Source organism: Coregonus lavaretus, assembly GCF_964263955.1.
Source record: "Coregonus lavaretus genome assembly, chromosome: 39".
NCBI classification, from domain to species: domain Eukaryota; kingdom Metazoa; phylum Chordata; class Actinopteri; order Salmoniformes; family Salmonidae; genus Coregonus; species Coregonus lavaretus.
Window position 1 is genome coordinate 13,344,932 of NC_140026.1, and position 17,949 is coordinate 13,362,880.

Below are 17,949 nucleotides of genomic sequence, written 5' to 3' on the forward strand. Positions count from 1 at the left end.
GTGGATGAACGCAATGCCCTCGTTTGGGTGTAGGGACTGATCAGAGCCCGAAGGTACAGAGGTGCCGTTCCCCTCACTGCTCCATAGGCAAGCACCATGGTCTTGTAACGGATGCGAGCTTCAACTGGAAGCCAGTGGAGTGTGCGGAGGAGGGGGGTGACGTGAGAGAACTTGGGAAGGTTGAACACCAGACGGGCTGCGGCATTCTGGATGAGTTGTAGGGGTTTAATGGCACAGGCAGGGAGGCCAGCCAACAGCGAGTTGCAGTAATCCAGACGGGAGATGACAAGTGCCTGGATTAGGACCTGTGCCGCTTCCTGTGTAAGGCAGGGTCGTACTCTCCGAATGTTGTAGAGCATGAACCTGCAGGAGCGGGTCACCGCCTTGATGTTAGCGGAGAACGACAGGGTGTTGTCCAGGGTCACGCCAAGGCTCTTCGCACTCTGGGAGGAGGACACAACGGAGTTGTCAACCGTGATGGCGAGATCATGGAACGGGCAGTCCTTCCCCGGGAGGAAGAGCAGCTCCGTCTTGCCAGGGTTCAGCTTGAGGTGGTGATCCGTCATCCATACTGATATGTCTGCCAGACATGCAGAGATGCGATTCGCCACCTGGTTATCAGAAGGGGGAAAGGAGAAGATTAGTTGTGTATCGTCAGCGTAGCAATGATAGGAGAGGCCATGTGAGGATATGACAGAGCCAAGTGACTTGGTGTATAGGGAGAAAAGGAGAGGGCCTAGAACTGAGCCCTGGGGGACACCAGTGGTGAGAGCACGTGGTGCGGAGACAGCATCTCGCCACGCCACTTGGTAGGAGCGACCGGTCAGGTAGGACGCAATCCAGGAGTGAGCCGCGCCGGAGATGCCCAGCTCGGAGAGGGTGGAGAGGAGGATCTGATGGTTCACAGTATCAAAGGCAGCAGACAGGTCTAGAAGGACAAGAGCAGAGGAGAGAGAGTTAGCTTTAGCAGTGCGGAGAGCCTCCGTGACACAGAGAAGAGCAGTCTCAGTTGAATGACCAGTCCTGAAACCTGACTGGTTTGGATCAAGAAGGTCATTCTGAGAGAGATAGCAAGAGAGTTGGCTAAAGACGGCACGCTCAATAGTTTTGGAAAGAAAAGAAAGAAGGGATACTGGTCTGTAGTTGTTGACATCAGTGGGATCGAGTGTTGGTTTTTTGAGAAGGGGAGCAACTCTCGCTCTCTTGAAGACGGAAGGGACATGGCCAGCGGTCAAGGATGAGTTGATCAGCGAGGTGAGGTAGGGGAGAAGGTCACCGGAGATGGTCTGGAGAAGAGAGGAGGGGATGGGGACAAGCGGGCAGGTTGTTGGGCGGCCTGCAGTCACAAGTCGCAGGATTTTATCTGGAGAGAGAGGGGAGAAAGAAGTCAAAGCATAGGGTAGGGCAGTGTGAGTAGGACCAGCAGTGTCATTAGACTTAACAAACGAGGATCGGATGTCGTCAACCTTCTTTTCAAAGTGGTTGACGAAGTCATCCACAGAGAGAGAGGAGGGGGGGGGGGGAGGATTCAGCAGGGAGGAAAATGTGGCAAAGAGCTTCCTAGGGTTAGAGGCAGATGCTTGGAATTTAGAGTGGTAGAAAGTGGCCTTAGCAGCAGAAACAGATGAAGAAAATGTAGAGAGGAGGGAGTGAAAAGATGCCAGGTCAGCAGGGAGTTTAGTTTTCTTCCATTTCCGCTCCGCTGCCCGGAGCTCTGTTCTGTGAGCTCGCAATGAGTCATCAAGCCACGGAGCTGGAGGGGAGGACCGAGCCGGCCTGGAGGATAGGGGACACAGAGAGTCAAAGGATGCAGAAAGGGAGGAGAGGAGGGTTGAGGAGGCAGAATCAGGAGATTGGAGGGAGAAGGATTGAGCAGAGGGAAGAGATGATAGGATGGAAGAGGAGAGAGTAGTGGGAGAGAGAGAGCGAAGGTTGCGGCGGCGCATTACCATCTGTGTAGGGGCAGAGTGAGTAGTGTTGGAGGAGAGCGAGAGAGAAAAGGAAACAAAGTAGTGGTCGGAGACATGGAGGGGAGTTGCAGTGAGATTAGTAGAAGAGCAGCATCTAGTAAAGATGAGGTCAAGCGTATTGCCTGCCTTGTGAGTAGGGGGGGACGGTGAGAGGGTGAGGTCAAAAGAGGAGAGGAGTGGAAAGAAGGAGGCAGAGAGAAATGAGTCAAATGTGGACATAGGGAGGTTGAAATCCCCCAAAACTGTGAGGGGTGAGCCATCCTCAGGAAAGGAACTTATCAAGGCGTCAAGCTCATTGATGAACTCTCCAAGGGAACCTGGAGGGCGATAGATGACAAGGATATTAAGCTTAAATGGGCTAGTGACTGTGACAGCATGGAATTCAAATGAGGAGATAGACAGGTGGGTTAGGGGAAAAATTGAGAATGTCCACTTGGGAGAGATGAGGATTCCTGTGCCACCACCCCTCTGACCAGATGCTCTCGGGGTATGCGAGAACACATGGTCAGACGAGGAGAGAGCAGTAGGAGTAGCAGTGTTTTCAGTGGTAATCCATGTTTCCGTCAGCGCCAGGAAGTCGAGGGACTGGAGGTTAGCATAGGCTGGGATGAAGTCAGCTTTGTTGGCAGCAGAACGGCAGTTCCAGAGGCTGCCTGAGACCTGGAACTCCAGGTGTGGGGTGCGTGCAGGGACCACCAGGTTAGAGAGGCAGCAGCCACGCGGTGTGAGGCGTTTGTGTAGCCTGTGCAGAGAGGAGAGAACAGGGATAGGCAGAGGCATAGTTGACAGGCTGTAGCAAATGGCTACAATAATGCAGAGGAGATCGGAATGAAATGAACTAAACATCTGGGAGAGGAGAGAGCAGGGCCTCCCTCACCAAAACTTCCACCTCAGAAACTATAATTGTTTCACTGAACCACCCGAACAAAAACTCTCCCAACTTCCACCTTTAGAAATCAGAATTGTTGTGAACCACAGCGGTTCAATGTTTAAAGGAATAGACTCAACCCACTTTATTCAGCTAGCTAACTATGACACCATAGCTAACTAGCATGCTAGCATCCAATAACACACAGTTTAGCACCAACACTTGGTCACAACAAACCACCAATAGTGTGTTAACACACTAAGCAGATAATTCGTGTCCGTGTCTAGTTCCTTTCATAACGCAGCAATAATTAAATGTTGGCTAGCTAGCACAAATATATTGTATTTAGCTGCCACAGTACAGCACACAATGGCTACTGTGTTGACTCTGTTCGAAAAACGGCTAGCTAGCTAGCTTCGTGCTACACCCGGCACCGCCGAAAACAATGACATCTACTTTGTGAATGACACAAGTACTTTTTCCAACAATTGTTTACAGACAGATTATTTCACTTATAATTCACTCTATCACAATTCCAGTGGGTCAGAAGTTTACATACACTAAGTTGACTGTGCCTTTAAACAGCTTGGACAATTCCAGAAAATGATGTCATGGCATTAGAAGCTTCTGATAGGCTAATTGACATCATTTGAGTAAATTGGAGGTGTACCTGTGGATGTATTTCAAGGCCTACCTTCAAACTAAGTGCCTCTTTGCTTGATATCATTAGAAAATAAAACAAAATCAGTCAAGACCTCAGAAAAAAAATTGGAGACCTCCACAAGTCTGGTTCATCCTTGGGAGCAATTTCCAAACGCCTGAAGGTACCACGTTCATCTGTACAAACAATAGTACGCAAGTATAAACACCATGGGACCACGCAGCCATCATACCGTTCAGGAAGGAGACACGTTCTGTCTCCTAGAGATTAATGTACGTTTGGTGTGAAAAGTGCAAATCAATCCCAGAACAACAGCAAAGGACCTTGTGAAGATGCTGGAGGAAACAGGTACAAAATTATCTATATCCACAGTAAAAGGAGTCCTATATCGACATAACCTGAAAGGCCACTCAGCAAGGAAGAAGCCACTGCTCCAAAACCGCCATTAAAAAGCCAGACTACGGTTTGCAACTGCACATGGGGACAAAGATCGTACTTTTGGTCCGATGAAACAAAAATAGAACTTTTTAACTGTTTAATGACCATCGTTATGTTTGGAGGAAAAAGGGGAAGGGTTGCAAGCCGAAGAACATCATCCCAACCGTGAAGGACGGGGTTGGCAGCATCATGCTGTGGGGGTGCTTTGCTGCAGGAGGGACTGGTGCACTTCACAAAATAGATGGCATCATGAGGAAGGAAAATTATGTGGATATATTGAAGCAACATCTCAAGACATCAGTCAGGAAGTTAAAACTTGGTCGCAAATGGGTCTTCCAAATGGACAATGACCCCAAGCATCCTTCCAAAGTTGTGGCAAAATGGCTTAAGGACAACAATGTCAAGGTATTGGAGTGGCCATCACAAAGCCCTGACCTCAATCCTATAGAACATTTGTGGGCAGAACTGAAAAAGCTGAAATAAATCATTCTCTCTACTATTATTCTGACATTCCATATTCTTAAAATAAAGTGGTGATCCTAACTGACCTAAGACAGGGCATTTTTACTAGGATCAAATGTCAGGAATTGTGAACACTGAGTTTAAATGTATTTGGCTAAGGTATATGTAAACTTCCAACTTCAACTGTACACCCACTGATTCCTGAAGAATATCATTTATAAATGCCTCATGAGCTTAGTTCAACCATTGTACCCAATCAGAACCAAAATCTAAGCTGGCTTGGCTTGCGAAAGTATTCACCCCTCTTGGCATTTTTCCTATTTTGTTGCCTTATAACCTGGAATTAAAATGGATTTTTGGGAGGTTTGTATCATTTGATTTATACAACATGCCTACCACTTTGAAGATGGAAAATATTTTTTCTTGTGAAACAAACAAGAAATAAGACAAGAAAACTGAAAACTTGAGCGTGCATAACTATTCACCCCCCCAAAGTCAATACTTTGTAGAGCCACCTATTGCAGCAATTACAGCTGCAAAAGTCTCTTGGGGTATGTCTCTATAAGCTTGGCACATCTAGTCACTGGGATTTTTGCCCATTCTTCAAGGAAAAACTGCTCCAGCTCCTTCAAGTCGGATGGGTTCCGCAGGTGTACAGCAATCTTTAAGTCATACCACAGATTCTCAATTGGATTGAGGTCTGGGCTTTGACGAGGCCATACCAAGACATTTAAATGTTTCCCCTTAAACCACTCAAGTGTTGCTTTAGCAGTATGCTTAGGGTCATTGTCCTGCTGGAAGGTGAACCTCCGTCCCAGTCTCAAATCTCTGGAAGACTGAAGCAGGTTTCCCTCAAGAATTTCCCTGTATTTAGCGCCATCCATCATTCCTTCAATTCTGACCAGTTTCCCAGTCCCTGCCGATGAAAAACATTCCCACAGCATGATGCTGCCACCACCATGCTTCACTGTGGGGATGGTGTTCTCGGGGTGATGAGAGGTGTTGGGTTTGCGCCAGACATAGCGTTTTCCTTGATGGCCAAAAAGCTCAATTTTAGTCTCATCTGACCAGAGTACCTTCTTCCATATGTTTGGGGAGTCTCCCACATGCCTTTTGGCGAACACCAAACGTGTTTGCTTATTTTTTTCTTTAAGCAATGGCTTTTTTCTGGCCACTCCTCCGTAAAGCTGCTTGCACCCGCCCGCCCGACTAGAATCACTACTCTCGGCGGGTCTGACTTAGAATATGAGGACAATTACAAATACCTACAGTGAGGGAAAAAAGTATTTGATCCCCTGCTGATTTTGTACGTTTGCCCACTGACAAAGAAATGATCAGTCTATATTTTTAATGGTATGTTTATTTGAACAATGAGAGACAGAATAACAACAACAAAATCTAGAAAAACGCATGTCAAAAATGTATACATTTATTTGCATTTTAATGAGGGAAATAAGTATTTGACCCCCTCTCAATCAGAAAGATTTCTGGCTCCCAGGTGTCTTTTATACAGGTAACGAGCTGAGATTAGGAGCACACTCTTAAAGGGAGAGCTCCTAATCTCAGTTTGTTACCTGTATAAAAGACTCCTGTCCACAGAAGCAATCAATCAATCAGATTCCAAACTCTCCACAAGACCAAAGACCTCTCCAAGGATGTCAGGGACAAGATTTTAGACCTAAACAAGCCTTTAATGGGCTACAAGACCATCGCCAAGCAGCTTGGTGAGAAGGTGACAACAGTTGGTGCAATTATTCGCAAATGGAAGAAACACAAAAGAACTGTCAATCTCCCTCGGCCTAAGGCACCATGCAAGATCTCACCTCGTGGAGTTGCAATGATCATGAGAACGGTGAGGAATCAGCCCAGAACTACACGGGAGGATTTAGTCAATGATCTCAAGGCAGCTGGGACCATAGTCACCAAGAAAACAACTGGTAACACACTATGCCTTGAAGGACTGAAATCCTGCAGCACCCGCAAGGTCCCCCTGCTCAAGAAAGCACATATACAGGCCCGTCTGAAGTTTGCCAATGAACATCTGATTGATTCAGAGGAGAACTGGGTGAAAGTGTTGTGGTCAGATGAGACCAAAATCGAGCTCTTTGGCATCAACTCAACTCGCCGTGTTTGGAGGAGGAGGAATGCTGCCTATGACCCCAAGAACACCATCCCCACCGTCAAACATGGAGGTGGAAACATTATGCTTTGGGGGTATTTTTCTGCTAAGGGGACAGGACAACTTCACTGCATCAAAGGGACGATGGACGGGGCCATGTACTGTCAAATCTTGGGTGAGAACCTCCTTCCCTCAGCTTGGGCATTAAAAATGGGTCGTGGATGGGTATCCCAGCATGACAATGACCCAAAACACACGGCCAAGGCAACAAAGGAGTGGCTCAAGAAGAAGCACATTAAGGTCCTGGAGTGGCCTGTGGAGGGAGCTGAAGGTTTGAGTTGCCAAACGTCAGCCTCGAAACCTTAATGATTTGGAGAAGATCTGCAAAGAGGAGTGGGACAAAATCCCTCCTGAGATATGTGAAAACCTGGTGGCCAACTACAAGAAACGTCTGACCTCTGTGATTGCCAACAAGGGTTTTGCCACCAAGTACTAAGTCATGTTTTGCAGAGGGGTCAAATAATTATTTCCCTCATTAAAATGCAAATCAATTTATAACATTTTTGACATGTTTTTTTATTTTTTTATTTTTTATTCAGTCTCTCACTGTTCAAATAAACCTACCATTAAAATTATAGACTGATAATTTCTTTGTCAGTGGGAAAACGTACAAAATCAGCAGGGGATCAAATACTTTTTTCCCTCACTGGTAGGTGTCTGGTTAGACCGTAAACTCTCCTTCCAGACTCACATTAAGCATCTCCAATCCAAAGTTAAATCTAGAATCGGCTTCCTATTTCGCAACAAAGCCTTCTTCACTCATGCTGCTAAACATGCCCTTGTAAAACTAACTATCCTACTATTAACTAATAGCTTCCAACACTCTACTCAGCAAATTGGATGTAGTCTATCACAGTGCCATCCATTTTGTCACCAAAGCCCCATATACTACCCACCATTGTGACCTGTACGCTCTCGTTGGCTGGCCCTCACTACATATTCGTCGCCAATCCCACTGGCTCCAGGTCATCTATAAATCACTTCTAGGCAAATCCCCGCCTTATCTTAGATCATTGGTCACCATAGCAACACCCACCCGTAGTATGCATTCCAGCAGGTATATCTCACTGGTCATCCCCAAACCCAACACCTCCTTTGGCTGCCATTCCTTCCAGTTCTCTGCTGCAAATGACTGGAACGAACTGCAAAAATCTCTGAAGCTGGAGACACTTATCTCCCTCACTAACTTTAAGCATCAGTTGTCAGAGCAGCTTACCGATCACTGCACCTGTACCCTCCCATCTGTAATTAGCCCACCCAACCACCTCATCCCCATATTGTTAGTTACATTGTTATTTATTTTGCTCATTTGCACCCCAGTATCTCTATTTGCACATCATCTTCTGCACATATATCACTGCAGTGTTAATACTAAATTGTAATTATTTTTCACTATGGCCTATTTATTGCCTTACCTCCATAACTTCTACATTTGCACACACTGTATATATATTTTCTATTGTGTTATTGACTGTACGTTTTGTTTATTCCATATGTAACTCTGTGTTGTTGTTGTTTTTATCGCACTGCTTTGCTTTATCTTGGCCAGGTCACAGTTGTAAATGAGAACTTGTTCTCAACTGGCTTACCTGGTTAAATAAAGGATTGCAGCTCCTTCAGGGTTATCTTTGGTCTCTTTGTTGCCTTTCTGATTAATGCCATCCTTGCCTGGTCCGTGAGTTTTGGTGGGCGGCCCTCACTTGGCAGGTTTGTTGTGGTGCCATATTCTTTCCATTTTTTAATAATGGATTTAATGGTGCTCCGTGGGCTGTTCAAAGTTTTTGATATTTTTTTATAACCCAACCCTGATCTGTACTTCTCCACAACTCTGTCCCTGACCTGTTTGGAGAGCTCCTTGTGTTACGGTCCGGCTCTGTTGGTCCTGTTCCTGTTGGTGTTCCTTTCCCTTTTCTCCCCTGTGTGTGTTGTTTGTGTCTGTCTCCCCCTGCTGTGCAGTCAGAGGTTCTAGGTCAGCGGGCGTGGCCATTCTATCACCAGAGCAGTTACATCAAGCTGCAGCTCATTGGCACCAATCAAGCAGCAGATATCTACCCGGGCTGGACACCTCTCCAGCGCCAGTTCGTTCCTACACTTCCAGTGGTAACTTGGCCGTACAGCACTCTCAGTGTAGTTGTACTCTCTCAGTATTATTGTTGTTCCTGCCACGTTTTGTAACCTGTCTCTCCTTCGACCAGATCTCGTCTGTTCCTGCTGCCTACCTGCCTGCCTGCCTGCATGCCATTCCCACGCCGCTACCTGCTCCTCTGTTGCCTGATATGCTCATTATCCAGCTCTCAGGACTACTGGCTCTCCACCCCACTCAGCTCCTACCCCAGCCTGAAGCTATTCCACCCTGACTACTTCTCTCTGCCATACACGTTGAATAAACTACATCCTAATTTTACTCTCTTTGTCCGTGTGTCCGTCTCTGCACCTGAGTCCCCCACCCAACCTAATAGAACGAACTGGCCAAACATGGACTCAGCAGAGATGCCACATGAAACAACGGATGATGGCGTACAACACGCCCTCCATTCACAAGGAGTACTATTGGGACAACACGACCAACTCATCCGGACTCTATTGGATAACAACCAGCAGTTGTTGGATCAAGTATCTCATCTCACCTCTCAGGTAACTAACCTGGTAACACTCACTACCCTTTCTCCCTCTGCTTCTCCTCCGCCTGTTCCTCCTACAGTGGCTCCAGGCTCGGCTTCCGCTCCTGTCCTTCGGGAACCCCCTACAACCGCACCCGAACCTTTCACCGGGGATTTGAACAAATGCCGTGGGTTCCTGCTTCAGTGCCGCTTGGTGTTCCAACAGAAGCCCCTGTCTTTCGCCACGGAATCCTCAAAGGTACATTACGCACTGGGGTTAATGAGGGGCAAAGCTTTGATGTGGGCAGAAGCGGCTTGTTCTACTCAGCAGATTACCAGCCTGTCGTTTGACGATTTTTCCTCTCAATTGAAAGTTGTGTTTGATCACCCGGACTATGCCGGAACCGCCACAAAGAGACTATTGAAGCTACGACAGGGCACGGGTAGCGTGGCTGAATACGCTATTGATTTTTGGACCTTGGCAGCCGATTCCAAGTGGAACGACGAAGCTCTTCAGGGAGCGTTTGTTAACGGTCTAAGTGACACAATTAAGAATGAGCTAGCTGTTCGTGATGAGCCTGCTAACCTTCATGTTCTCGTTTCCCTGGCTACACGTATAGACAACAGGCTACGGGAGAGGAGACAGGAGAGTGGCGGTCGGGTCCACACCTCTAACGGGGCTCCCTCGCTTTCTGCAGTCCGAGCTACACCACCACTCGGACACCGACCACACACCTCAGCGGATCCCTCCACGGAACTAGACGAGCCCATGCAGCTGGGCCGTGCTCGTCTGTCCCATGTCGAAAAGGAACGGCGCCTACGGGCTGGTGAGTGCATGTACTGTGGGGACCGCACTCATTTCCTGGTTAACTGTCCGATTCGCCCAAGAAGACCAAGCTCGCAGGTTAAAGTGGGCGTATTTGCGAGTGTTATACCAGACTCAATGCCCACAGCACCCCGTCTAGTGATCCCAGTTACAGTCCAGTTCAGGAATCTATCTCTCCCACTAACTGCTCTCATCGACTCTGGTGCTGAGGATAGTTTTATTGACGCTAGCCTGGTTACTCAGGCTGAGATCCCTGTTAAGCCCCTGCCTAAGCCTATTACAGTAACCGCTATTGACGGACATCAGTTTGCCAACATCACCCACCAAACTGTCCCCGTTTCTCTCATGCTGTCCGGCAATCACAAAGAAACCATCCAGTTCAAAGTAGTCTCCTCCTCGGCCTCCCCCCTTATCCTCGGTTTTCCCTGGCTTAGCCTTCACAACCCCCATATTGATTGGCAAAACCACAAAATACACAGTTGGAGCACTCACTGCCATTCTGTTTGCCTTGGGTCGGCTATTCCGCCCTCGGTCGGCTCCCCTGTTTCCCCTGTCAAAACCCCAGACCTCTCTTCAGTCCCGGAGGAGTACCGGGACCTGGCCGAGGTATTCAGCAAGTCCAAGGCACTTTCATTACCACCTCATAGGCCATACGACTGCGCTATTGAGTTACTGCCTGGAGCGCCTTTGCCGTCCAGTCGGCTTTTCAATCTGTCCCGTCCTGAGAGGGAAGCTATGGAAACCTACATAGGCGACTCCCTAACCTCTGGCATCATTCGTCCCTCATCGTCCGCTGTTGGTGCTGGGTTCTTTTTTGTTGAGAAGAAGGACAAAACATTACGCCCATGCATTGACTACAGAGGACTTAATAACATCACAGTCAGAAATACATACCCCCTGCCTCTCATCAACTCAGCATTTGACTCCCTTCATGGTGCCACTGTGTTTACCAAACTCGACCTACGGAACGCTTACCACCTCGTTAGGATCAAGCAGGGAGACGAATGGAAGACTGGGTTTAATACCCCTCTCGGACATTTTGAATACCTAGTCATGCCATTCGGTCTCACTAACGCCCCAGCAGTGTTTCAGGCCATGGTGAACGATGTGTTGAGGGATTTTCTACACCGTTTTGTGTTTGTCTATTTGGATGACATTCTGATTTTCTCTAAGTCACAGGATGAACACGTCTCCCACGTCCGTCTGGTTCTCCAACGCCTCATGGAAAACAAACTGTATGTGAAGGCAGAAAAATGTGAGTTCCACCGGCAGTCCGTCCCCTTTTTGGGCTTTATCATTGAGCGGGGACAAGTGTCACCAGATCCTGACAAGATCAGAGCGGTTGTGGAGTGGCCCACACCCACGTCTCGGAAGCAGCTACAACGCTTCCTGGGCTTCGCCAACTTCTACCGCCGCTTCATCAGGGGTTTCAGCCGAGTGGTTTCCCCCCTGACCAAGCTCACCTCCCCTAAGGTGCCATTCCTATGGACGCCTGAGGCCGAGTCAGCCATGAGTACATTGAAGAAACTGTTCACTACCTCACCTGTTCTTATTCATCCTGACACTAGTTTGCAGTTTGTTGTGGAAGTGGACGCCTCAGATTCGGGGGTGGGGGCTGTTCTGTCACAACGTTCCCCCACGGACCAGAAGCTCCATCCGGTGGCTTTCTTCTCTAAGAGATTGACCCCTGCTGAGAAGAACTACGACGTGGGTAATCGGGAGTTGCTTGCTGTCAAGTTGGCGTTGGAGGAATGGAGACACTGGCTAGACGGAGCAGAGCAACCCTTCATAGTCTGGACGGACCACAAGAACCTGGCTTACATCCAGTCGTCCAAGAGGCTGAACTCCCGTCAGGCCAGATGGGCTCTGTTCTTCAGCAGGTTCAAGTTTATCTTAACATATCGTCCTGGCACACGTAATGTCAAGCCTGATGCTCTCTCTCGCCAGTTCACAGACACTGAAGACTCCAGCAATATTGAATCTGTTCTGCCCGCTTCCTGTTTGGTGGCGGCTGTTCATTGGGAAATCGAGTCCCTCGTCCGATCGGCACAAGAGTTGGAACCTGGACCGGCCGATGGGCCTCCCGACCTTCTCTATGTTCCCGCAGCCGTGCGGCCGCAAGTGCTCAACTGGATCCACACCTCACGCTTCTCCTGCCACCCTGGTATGAAACGAACACTATCGCTACTCAAGAGGCACTTTTGGTGGCCATCCGCCGAGGCTGACGTCCGGGAGTACGTGGCGGCCTGTTCCATCTGTGCCCAAAATAAGGCTTCTCACAGGGCTCCTTCGGGCCTGCTGCGGCCTCTCCCTGTCCCGAGTCGCCCTTGGTCTCACGTGGGCTTGGACTTCGTCACTGGACTTCCTATGTCTGAGGGTAATGACACTATACTCACCATTGTGGACAGATTCTCTAAATCTGCCCATTTTGTGGCATTACCTAAATTACCATCTGCCAGTGAGACAGCCGACCTCTTTGTCATACATGTATTCCGTCCCCATGGAATACCTGTGGACATAGTGTCCGATAGAGGTCCACAGTTTATTTCTCGGGTATGGAAGGAGTTTTGTTCGGCTCTGGGTGCCTCTGTCAGTCTTTCATCAGGTTTCCATCCCCAGTCTAATGGCCAGACTGAGAGGACCAACCAGGACCTGGAGGCTGCTCTACGCTGTGTGACATCCCAGAACCCGTCCACCTGGGCCAAACATCTCCCGTGGGTCGAATATGCCCACAATTCCCTCACCTCATCTGCCACGGGCCTCTCACCATTTGAGGCGGCTTTGGGGTACCAACCGCCATTGTTCCCGTCTCAGGAAAAGGAGTTAGCCGTTCCGTCAGTTCAGGATAACCTTCGTCGCTGCCGTAAGGTGTGGGTGGACACCCGTGAGGCTCTTCTACGGACAGAAGAGAGAAATAAGAGGGTGGCGGACAGGCACAGGGTAGTCGCTCCACAGTTCCAGCCTGGTCAACGTGTCTGGCTCTCCTCCAGCAACATCCCCCTGCGCACTGACTCCCGTAAGCTGTCGCCCCGATATTTGGGTCCTTTTGAGGTCGAATCCATCATCAACCCTTCGGCTGTTCGGTTGAAGCTTCCCCAGGCCATGAGAGTCCATCCTACATTTCACGTGTCCCAGCTGAAGATGGTCTCCTCCAGTCCTTTGTGTCCGCCGGCGGATCCCCCTCCGCTACCGCGCATTATTGACGACCATCCAGCCTACACGGTTCGGAGACTGCTGGACGTCCGGAGGCGTGGTAGAGGGTTTCAGTACCTGGTGGACTGGGAGGGATACGGTCCCGAGGAGAGGTCCTGGATTCCCAGACGTTTTATTCTGGATCCGCAGCTAGTGAAGGACTTCCATAGGGATCACCCTGACAAGCCGGGTGGGTCGCCGGGTGGCGCCCGTTGAGGGGGGGGTACTGTTACGGTCCGGCTCTGTTGGTCCTGTTCCTGTTGGTGTTCCTTTCCCTTTTCTCCCCTGTGTGTGTTGTTTGTGTCTGTCTCCCCCTGCTGTGCAGTCAGAGGTTCTAGGTCAGCGGGCGTGGCCATTCTATCACCAGAGCAGTTACATCAAGCTGCAGCTCATTGGCACCAATCAAGCAGCAGATATCTACCCGGGCTGGACACCTCTCCAGCGCCAGTTCGTTCCTACACTTCCAGTGGTAACTTGGCCGTACAGCACTCTCAGTGTAGTTGTACTCTCTCAGTATTATTGTTGTTCCTGCCACGTTTTGTAACCTGTCTCTCCTTCGACCAGATCTCGTCTGTTCCTGCTGCCTACCTGCCTGCCTGCCTGCATGCCATTCCCACGCCGCTACCTGCTCCTCTGTTGCCTGATATGCTCATTATCCAGCTCTCAGGACTACTGGCTCTCCACCCCACTCAGCTCCTACCCCAGCCTGAAGCTATTCCACCCTGACTACTTCTCTCTGCCATACACGTTGAATAAACTACATCCTAATTTTACTCTCTTTGTCCGTGTGTCCGTCTCTGCACCTGAGTCCCCCACCCAACCTAATACCTTGGTCTTCATGGTGCCGCTTGCTTGGGGGTGCCCCTTGCTTAGTGGTGTTGCAGACTCTAGGGCCTTTCAGAACAGGTGTATATATACTGAGATCATGTGACAGATCATGTGACACTTAGATTGCACACAGGTGGACTTTATTTAACTAATTATGTGACTTCTGAAGGTAATTGGTTGCACCAGATCTTATTTAGGGACTTCATAGCAAAGGAGGTGAATACATATGCACGCACCAGTTTTCCGTTATTTATTTTATAGAATTTTTTGAAACAAGTTTTCATTTCACTTCACCAATTCTGACTATTTTGTGTATGTCCATTACATGAAATCCAAATAAAAATCCATTTAAATTACAGGTTGTAATGCAACAAAATAGGAAAAACGCCAAGGGGGATGAATAATTTGCAAGGCACTGTACTCCAATGTTTGCAAATAACGTAAATGTAAACAAACACTGTATAGAATCAAAACATGGTTATAACTATAATGTTGATATCATGGCTGGTCAGGCCTTGCATCCATAGCTTTGTCTATGAATTTGAGAGTGGTTACATTTCTCCACGCCCATCCCCCAGCTTCTTACCAAAACAGAGGCAGGGTGCTTGCTTTGTTTTTGTTTAAATTAAGGATTCTAGCTTTAACTCTGTGACCTTTGACCTCTGACCCATCCCTCGCCTGTGGTGGCCGACCCTTGTCTTTGTAAGGTGTGATGTCTCCTCCCAGTCTCCTCCCAGGTCGTAGTGTTGCCATCCAGCGACTTGAATATATAAAAGTGAATGACTAATGTTAGCAGACTGTACGGATCTCAAGTGCAAATTCTGAGAGGGGCGTGAGGTGGTGTGTGTGCGTGCACCTGTGTGTGTGTGTGCGTGCACCTATGTGTGTGTGTGTGTGTGCGTGCACCTGTGTGTGTGTGTGTGTGTGTGTGTGTGTGTGTGTGTGTGTGTGTGTGTGTGTGTGTGTGTGTGTGTGTGTGTGTGTGTGTGCGTGTGCGTGCATGCGTGTATGTGTTTGAGAGTGATCTGATCTACACCTGAACAGAAAGGCAGGCGGGGGAGCCGGGCTAAGAGTCACTTATTTGATGATGTTTTCTCGAGGAGCAGCAGCTTGAAGCAGCTCTGAAGACAGGAAACCATTGATCCTGCCAGGCACCTACAGTAAGAGTCCCGCTCCGCTCACACACACACATCCCAACACAGGCAGCAGAGAGAACTTCTAGAAATATGCACTATGATCATGAAGGCAAGGCATGGTTTTTTCTGTCCCTCCCTCCCTCTTTCTCTCTCTCTTTTTTTTCTCTCCCTCTCCATGACTTCTCAATGAACCGCGTTTGGGTTTGAGGGGCTAGGGAGGGTTAGGGGGGCTTGGAGGGAGGGCAAGAAGACTATTTCAAACACCTCCAGTCCCCTGTGGCCAGTGCTATTCACACACTAAATCTGTGTCTGGGAATTCATGGCGCTTAAGGCTGCTAGTGCGAGGGGGAGAGAGAGAGAGAGGGAGATGGAGAGAGAGAGAGAGAGAGAGAGAGAGAGAGAGAGAGAGAGAGAGAGAGAGAGAGAGAGAGAGAGAGAGAGAGAGAGAGAGAGAGAGAGAGAGAGAGAGAGAGAGAGAGAGAGAGAGAGAGAGAGAGAGAGAGAGAGAGAGCAAGAGACAGAGAGAGAGCAAGAAAGAGAGAGCACCTTCCAGAGTTTTACACAGGGTTGGGGAGTAAGGAATTACAAAAAAACTAACTGTAATCCATTATATTACCAGCGAAAATATTGTAATCAAATTTCAGATACTTTTGAAAAACGAAATGATTACTTCTAGGATGAACTTTTAAATTCAGAAATGATGTTTGCGAAACAATTATTTGAGACCACTATGATCCAAATGCATTTGATTGATCGCGGGAAAAGAGCAGGAATAGGCTTTTGTAGGCTACAGTCCAAACTATGTCTTCCAATGGTGCGACTGCTGTCGGCATCTAAAGATTATTCAACTTGAATAAACACATGGAGGTAAGGACGATAGCAGTGGTGTAGCCTGCGAGCGATACGGATATCACTTATTATGGATATCTACATAGCGCATTGATGTGATTCACACTGCTGCTCTCTCATTTAACTATTTGCAGTGTGGTTGTTGTGGATGGCTGTTCACAAATGTGTATATGTATTTTAACCCAATAATGGTTGAATTGAAGAAGTCTAAGCTGCCTATCAATTATTGTTTTTGCGACCAGTGGACAGCCAGTGAAAAATGCGTGCTTGCAACAGCTGCAGTGCGGATCCCAGGCAATGGAACAAAAGTTTAAGGGAGTTCCTCCCTTCTAAACTCCCCCCGTGGTGTTGTGCTCCATACTGTCAAAAATGAGTTTAATTCAAGAAGACCACGAGTGGGGCTTTTATTGCTCAATCTAATTCATGCTGATTCAACAACAACAACAAAATCCATAGGCCTAACGGACACATGCTCAAACTTGCACACTTTTAAAAGACTTAAACAGCTGCAAATTATCAAGATACCAAAGTGTCACCAACAAAATAGTAATCTATAGGCCTATAGCAAATGCAGCATATGGCATACATTTCTCACATGCAAAAAGCACTTTTCAGTAGTGCTCAAAGCATGCCTTTCAGAAACCAGCATTTATTTTTCAACTCGAAGCAATGAGCCCAATCAGAACGCCATGACAACAGAGTAGGCTAATAAGTCCTTCGTTTTTGGGTTATGCTCAGGCAAAACAATTTGGCTAATATATATTTCCAAGTCCTATTCTTTAAAATCTAGGGGTATTAAATTAACTGGAATGACTGGAAATCTTACAGACTGTTTTTCTTTTGTATGTAAAGATATATCCTAATCATATTATTATATGTAGTAGTCGCGTACATAACCAATCCATAAAGTAAAATGCAACATCCATTTACGGTCAGCTACGTCAACTCTAACATTGATTTATCCTGCAATAGATGTCGTTTAATTGGTCATATTCATTTTTGTCTTCTTCTAATGCCTCTTGAGCAGGTTGACGTTTATTGGAATGAGTCTTGTCCTTGAGGCAGAACTGAGCGATTTCAGCTAGATGGGCCAGCTGAAAAGTCCAAATTGGCTATATTGTAAAAATGTAAGAAAACTAAAATGTGCTTTAATTTAAGGTTAGGGTTAGGCATTAGGGTTGCCCGGGTGGTTAAGGTTAGGGTTAGGTTTAAAATCAGATTTTGTAACTTTGTGGCTGTGCCAGCTAGTGACCACTCTGCAGAGCTGCCTCCAGTACAAGATTCTTGATGAAAAACACTAACCTGCGCCTCTTAAGGGGAAAGTCATCTAAAAGTAACCGAAAGTAATCAGATTACGTTACAGAGTTTGGGTAATCCAAAAATTACGTTACTGATTACAATTTTGGACAGGTAACTATTAACTGTAACAGATTACATATCGAAAGTAACTGGTCTCACACAGGGCTGACAGACAGTCAGGGCTGCTCTCATCTCCTCTGGACGTTCCAGCCCCAGGATGGGACCCCACGCCAGGCAGGCAAGCAGGCGGGACGCCCCAGCCCCAGTCCTGATCTGGAGGAAATGAAGGCCTGACCATTTCCCCCAGGCAGTTCCTGCCAGAGCAGAGGCCTCCTCCAGCTGCAGGCCGGACCCAGGGAGGGAGGAGGGGAGATGATGAGCTGCAGCCGGAGACTAGCTACAGTACTGAACAACTGCCACAGCCACTTAACCCTAGTCTGGTACCAGTTGGCCAGACAGCACTTAGATTTGGGACCAGGTTAACTTGATTATTTTTTATTATTTTTTGTGTGTAATTTTCGTGATTACGATCTTGTCTCATTGCTGCAACTCCCCAACAGGCTCGGGAGAGGCAAAAGTCGAGTCATGCATCCTCCGAAACATAACCTGCCAAACTGCACTTCTTAACACCCGCTTGCTTA